The sequence below is a fragment of the Manis javanica genome, chromosome 2, assembly GCF_040802235.1.
Source record: "Manis javanica isolate MJ-LG chromosome 2, MJ_LKY, whole genome shotgun sequence".
Lineage (NCBI taxonomy): Eukaryota > Metazoa > Chordata > Mammalia > Pholidota > Manidae > Manis > Manis javanica.
Window position 1 is genome coordinate 7,036,174 of NC_133157.1, and position 6,559 is coordinate 7,042,732.

Consider the following 6,559-nt stretch of genomic DNA (forward strand, 5'->3'; position numbering starts at 1 on the left):
TGCCTAGCAGGTAAGAGGGAGAGGTGAGATTCTTGAGTCCCAGATCTTCTTAAAATAACAGCTTTATTAAAATGTGATTCACATTTCATAGAATTTGCCTATTTAAGATGTAACATTTAATGGCTTTTAGTATGTTCACAGAGTTGTGTAACCAGTACCGCCATCAATTGAGCATTTCCATCACTCCAGACAGAAACCCCACACTCCTTAGTCTTCGCCCCCCATTCCTTCCCGACTTCCCCTCCCTCCAGCCCTAGGCGGCCACTAATCCGCTTTCTGTCTCTCTAGATTTGCCTATTCTGGATATTTCTATAAATGGAATCAGACAATGTCTGAGTCTCAACTCTAACCTCTGATGGCTCCACCCTCCCTGGGTGCTGGGTAACAGAGTGAGACAGATCGGGTGGTCAAGAAAGCGGGCTTTGCTGCTGGATAGACTTGAGTCTAAAACGTGGCTCTGTCATTTAGTGGCTCTGTACTTGGGGCAAGTAGCTTCCTCTCTCTGGGCCTGAGCTTCCTGCTCTGTAAAATGGGGCGAGTAAAGGCATTTCTCATAAAGCTGTAGTGATCCATGAAAAGTGCTTAGCCCAGCATCCAGCTCTTAATATATGGTAGTTGTTAACTGGACTACAATGATCCATGCATCTGCCTGTCTGTTTATCCCTTCACCCAGACATTTGATAAAAGTTGGCACCTTCTAAGAGTCAGGCATTGTTTGAGGTGCTGGGGATACAGCAGTAAACAGGATGTGATCCCTGTGCACATGGGCTGTCTTGCATGCTAGCGGAGAGACCAGTGAGAGCCTGTGAATAAGAGGCTTTCAGAGAGTGATACACACGATGAAGACCACAGCACAGCATGACGAGGTGAAGCGTCCCAGGTGGCTGGAGATGGCCACCTTAGTTTGGCAGGCTTCCCTGCCCTCCTTCACCTGTCTCCTGGAGAGGAACATCTTTTTTAACTGAAACATGCTGTGCAGGGCAGAAGAGGTCTTAGGATCCCCTCTGAGTGGGAACACTGGCTTAGCTTTGTCATCTTCTGAGACTGGGAATGTATCAGGTTGTCAAGTCATTTCTGAAGGCAGGCCACTTGGCCAGTCCCCAAGTAAGAGCACTGGCCACTCTTAAGAGAGTGCTGGGCACAAAAGGGGGAACTGGAGGCCAGAGCAGGCAGGGCCTGGCTCCGGGAGGCAGAGAGAGGTGGCAGGGCTCTCTTCTCCATAGCAGGCTGGGAGGCTAGACCACAGTGGAACCTGGGTTGATGAGAGCATTTGGGGACAGGACTTCAGGGTTGGAAATATCCAGCACAGAGGTACAGCCTGATGGACAGACTGCCACAGCTGCTCTGGTCTGCCACACTCCAGGACTTGGGCCTGCTTTTGAAGCACAGGACTGAGGCCACGGCATGAAGTAAGCCGCCTTTTTGCCTTGTCAATGCACCCCCTGAAAGATCCCTGGTTCCACACCTAGAGCCTCAGCTGACCGGCTGCATTTGTGCACCCACAGGCAATTCTTTATTCATTTCAGCTTTCATCCAAGTGTCTCAATATCTGTTTTTTCACCCATCTATCTGTCCGTCCATCCACCCATTCATTTAATTATTTCAATAAAGCATTCATTCATTCACTCATTCATTCATTCAGCAGACATTCACTGAGCATATCCTTTGAGCTGGGCACAGTGTTTGGCAAAATGACAGTCCTGGGGGGATGGGCATGGCGCAAGGAACTGGCAGTATGGGCAACTTTGCCAGCTTCTCCCTGACAGCTGGTCTTTAAGGGATAGGGAGACAACAGAAGCTACAACAGTTGTGTGTGTGTGTGTGTGTGTGTATGTGTGTGTTTTGGAAGATAATGACAAAACCTTACTGTAAACAAATGCAAGGTGTGTTTGGATCCTTCCAACACCACAACAATCTCTAGGGAGGTAGGATAGACACAATGGCCCCATTTCACAGAGGCAATAACTAAGGTTCTGTCTATGGGAATTCACTTGCCCTGGAAGCCTGAGGCAATGTTGGTTTCCAGGAGTTTCCCCACATCTTCCCTATTGGAATGAATCACTCAGTCTTCTATAATCACATTGAATTTTGCTAATACTTCAGTTAAAGTGTTTTCCTGTGGCCCTGCTTCTTTCATTTGAAGCTGGCTGGATATTTGTGTGTCCACCTGTCCACTGGAGGGTTATTTCTGGGGAGGCAATGTCGGACTCTTTCTCTACCCCCTACCTCAGCCTCCAGCAAACACAATACACCTCACGTGCTCACTAAATGTTACTCAAGGCCAAGCAAGCCGCCTGAGGACACCTGACACAGTTTGTGATGCTGCTGTGCCGTCACCTGGGCCCAGGCCACCACTAGCTCTCACCTGCAAACCAGCAGCGGCCCAACTGGTCTCCTGTCATCCAACTTACCCCCTGCCCCACCTGACCATGCCTGACCCCATTCTCTACTCAGCAGCTCAGCAAAACGTTTAAAAATGTAAATCTGAACTTGTCAGACCTTTCAGGATCCCCACTGTGTTTAGGATAAAATCGCAAATCCTCCCAAGGTTCTAGAGGGCCCCCGCCAGGTCAACCCCAGCTTTATCTGGCACTTTCTGTTCTCCTTGTGCTCCAGCCATACCGAATTTCTTTCCTTTCCAGAGTCCCCAAGTTTTTTGCTTGTTGGCTTCGGGGCACCCTGTTCCCTCCTTCTGGAACAGTGCCTGCCGCAGCGCCTTGCCTGCCTTTCCCAACCTCCCCGTTCCCGGGGTGGTCCTCCTTCTCTGTGGGGACATCTGCACGCTGCCGAGTTCCCGACCAGCACGCAGCAGGCCTCCTCTTCTATAAATGTCCTCCGGGAGTAGCAGAACTCCTCTTGGCTTCTGTTTCCCTGAGGGGAAGAGGCGAACTGACCTGCCTCTGCCCAGGACGGAAGGCTTTAAATAGTGCTGACACACCAGGAGGCGGAAAAGCCCTCCTCCTAGAATGTGGCTGCTGGACCAGCCTGGGGGTTCTCCACTTGTGCAGAGACCACTGTGGTCTGCTCCATCAAGACTGTGTCCCTGCCATGCTGGGTCGGGACTTGGACAGGGTTATAAATTACAATTGTAATCGCCGTTTTGAGTGTGCGTTTCTGAGGTAGGAGTTAGTGGGACGCAGGCAGACAGAACTTGCCACCCCAGGGAACCAAGATCAGGGTTTAGCAGCCTCCGAGATGCGACCCTGAGAAGTGCAGCATCCTAGTTGATAACATTTCCGTCAGTTCCCTCTGTATCGCTGTTAAGCAAGGGCTGGGAAATTACAGTGTGCAGCAGCCCTGGATTACAACTCTGACTGCATCACCTGCCAGCCGGGGGTTAGGGACCTAACTGCTGCCAATCTCAGTTTCTTCATCTGTAAAGTGGGGCTGATAATAGCACCTACTTTCCCAGGGGTGTTGTGAGGAGTCATGAGGTAGTGACCTTTAAAGTGCTTATTTAGTGCCTGGCACACGAGGCGCTTGTGGTTGGTTATTCCTGCTACTGTTATGGTCGGATGGGGCACTAGGAGGAGTTGGGCCGGGTAGCAGTGCTCCCCCTCTGTGAAACCCCAGCTTTGAGTATTACTCCCCAGAAGCCATATTTTTCCAATTTTTATAAGAAACTCCAAGAAGTGTAGGTGGTTTATTTTGAAGTCGCATGGACAGGCAATGACTGGTTGGGGGAGGGTACAAAGATTACTAGGACCCACTTCCTGTTCAAGTGGAGAGAAGACAAACCAATAATCACAATTTAGCAGGGGCACCAGGTGAGGCAGTCCACAGACTGTGAGGAGAGGACTTCAGGACAGTGGCAGGGGTGTTTTGGGGGTCTGGGGAACACTGGGGTCCTCTCCTTCGGGTGAGGAGGGCAGGATGTATGGGAAAAACTGGCCACACTTCCACGCAGGCTGTGTGATTTGTGGGGAGAGACAGGCTGGCTGAGCTCTGCAGGTGAGAAGCTGGGTGTGTGTTCCCCCAGTAGATGAGAACCTTCTCTTTGCCCAAACTGGCTGGGGTGCAGGTCGGGGCACATCAGACCTAGACAGAGCCCTGCCCTCCTGGATGGGTGGGCTGTCCAGTGGAAGAGACAATGACAAGACAGGCATCAATAAATTCCACGCCCCTCTCCCCACCCTGGTCTCCATCCCCCTAGGAGCCTGCAGGAGGCAGCCTGGGAATCAAGCCCTGTCCTTTGTGGGGGAGAAGGCAGTTTCTAGATCCCTAGTTGGGGGTGTGGTCTGGAGATGGCATCTTGAGCCTGGGGGTTGGAACTGCATCCCTTCGTATCCTCAGCATAGCCTTTTAAGGGGGTGACCCTCTGACCTCCAGACGGTCCCCTCCTCACCTTCCAGCTAGAAGCCCTTGAGGCAGGAGCTTAAGGAAGCATGGCTCTAGTGGCCTCAGGTTTAGACGCAGATGGGAGGCGAAAAAACCCTGGTGTCCCTTGGGCACTAGTGGGGAGCTCAACCAAGGCCAGGGGCCTGGGTCAGGTCCATGGGAGTGCAGGGCTGAGAAGCGGGTGCCTGACCCAGGAGGAGGGAGGGGGTTATGGGCAAAGGGTTCAGAGGAGGGGGCAGGCGGGGCATTGGGAGTCTAGGTCGCAGGGTGGGGGTGGGAGGGAGAGGGGTCCGGCCAGTGCAGAGGGGGGCGCCCCCGGGGAGGGGCACGCTATGTCTTTAAGAGCTGCCTGAGCGCAGGTTGCAGCTGCCTGGCCAGCCCGAGAGACAGCGGAGATTCATTACCCGCCGACACAATGACCATTGATGGCCCCGTGGCGTTATTCAAATCCAGTACCAATTGCAGCCGAGCCCCTTTCTCCGCGCCAGGCCCGTATTGTTGGAGCGGCCCACTAAAAGCCCGCCCCGGCCCCGAGCCGCCAGAGGCGCCCGCTCGGGTTCAGCCCTGCGCCTCGCCATCCCGCCGGCTCCCGGCCCGGCTCCCCGGGCGCTGCAGGTGACCCGGCGGCGCATTCCAGCGCTCCCCGCCGCCCCAGCCACGGCGGCCACCGCCACCGCCGGCGCCCTGGCCGCGACTCAGCCACAGGGAAGCGGAGAGCGCCGGAGCCGGTGCGTGCGCGGGGCTGGGCGGGGGCGGGGGCCCGAGTCCAGCAGCTCGGACCCCGAGCTCGGAAACGCGGCCCGGCCTCGGGCCCCTGCTTTCGGGATTCCTGGCGAGCCCGGGGAACCCAGGCTGGGGGCGGGGAGAGGGGAGTCGGGGTTCCCCGGGCCTGACAGAGGAGATTCCCCTGACCTGGGGCGGCGCAGAGACCTAACGCGGGCTACTCTGGGGACCCTGGGCTGCCATCGAAGGAGACACACGCCAGGGGCGATGGGGATCCCCACGCAGGGTCGGGAGCTGCGTGCCCGTTCGTCCACCTCTTACCGCGGGGATGGGCCGCGAACGCGAGCGTCTGCAAGGTAGTGGGACGCGCGGCTCCGGAGGTCTCCTAGTCCGGTTCTTTCAAGGAGCGCAGCGGAGCCCCCCAGGTGCCCGGGGCCCTGAACTCGGGGGCTTCGCCACTGATTGTCCAAACGCAATTCTTGTACGGGTCTGCGGCCAACCGAGAATTGTGGCTGGACATCTGTGGCTGAGCTCTGGGCGCAACGGGGGCGGGAGCCGAAGGGACACAACTCGGCACGGGCGAGATCCCTCCGGGCGGCGGCTGCCCGGCCCCAGCGCAAGGACCGCGGCGCCGGCCGGGCGCGCGGAGGAGGAACGCCGGTCCCCGCCACCCGCGCCGCCATCCTCACCCTCGTCGTCGCCGTCGTCCTCCTCTGCGGGTGACCGGTCCCGGCTGGCGGGTCCTCCAGTCGATCGCGTCGTTTTTCCCCTTTTCAAATTTCGGCCGGGAACGAAGCTGGCACGCCGCGGCGGGGCCCGAATGTGGTCCCAGGGGCCCGCCCTCGGCCTGAGCCGCAGGAAGTCGGGGGCGAAAGAAGATGCCGGCAGAAAGCGCTCGCTAACTCGTTTTGAACTGGTTCTAACCTATCCCCCTACCAATACCCCCACAACAAAAAAGCCTACATCGACCCCCAAATCCCAAATAAAATGACCCCTCCCGCCAGAGCCTCCGGACCGACCGATGGGCTCAGCCTCCGTCAGCCTCTGCCGGAGTCAGAGAAGCGTCGGGAATGATGCGCTCCAGCCGGGCAATCGCCTCGGCTTTGGAGACAACTTGGAGAAACGAACCCCTTTCATTAAAGACAAATCTTCGGAGATAGTGGGGCTTATTTATTCGTTTATTTCCTCAAAATCAGGGGTCGGAGTTGCTGGGGGGGTGGCAGTTGGTCATTGCTGGGGCTGAGCCCAGGTCACCTGTCTCTGACCCTTCAGCAACTCCAGGCTGAAAATGACCCGAAATGCTGTGGAGTATGGCCCTGACCAGTTTCAGCGACAGCACAGGCATCCCTGGATGCCACGGAGAACCTGGCTTGCCCAGCGCACCAACCTACCCTACTCCTCAGCATTAATTGGGGTGTGGTGGAGGAAAGGATAGCCCATCTATCCCCCTTCCCCCAGTGCACATGGGAGAAGACTCCTATGGCCCAGTTTCCAGGAC

The 6,559-nt window shown here is 56.2% G+C and overlaps 1 protein-coding gene and 1 long non-coding RNA gene across 2 annotated transcripts in view; one reads left to right on the plus strand and one right to left on the minus strand.

Annotated features, from left to right (window-relative positions):
- CERCAM (cerebral endothelial cell adhesion molecule) overlaps positions 1-6,559 on the minus strand; it is a 39,465-nt gene that overhangs the window by 19,709 nt on the left and 13,197 nt on the right. The gene's annotated exons all lie outside the window — the stretch shown is intronic.
- Positions 1,766-6,220, plus strand: LOC118970452 (uncharacterized). The gene is made up of 2 exons (XR_005058448.2): positions 1,766-5,066; positions 6,066-6,220. It is a non-coding gene; the product is annotated as an uncharacterized lncRNA (long non-coding RNA).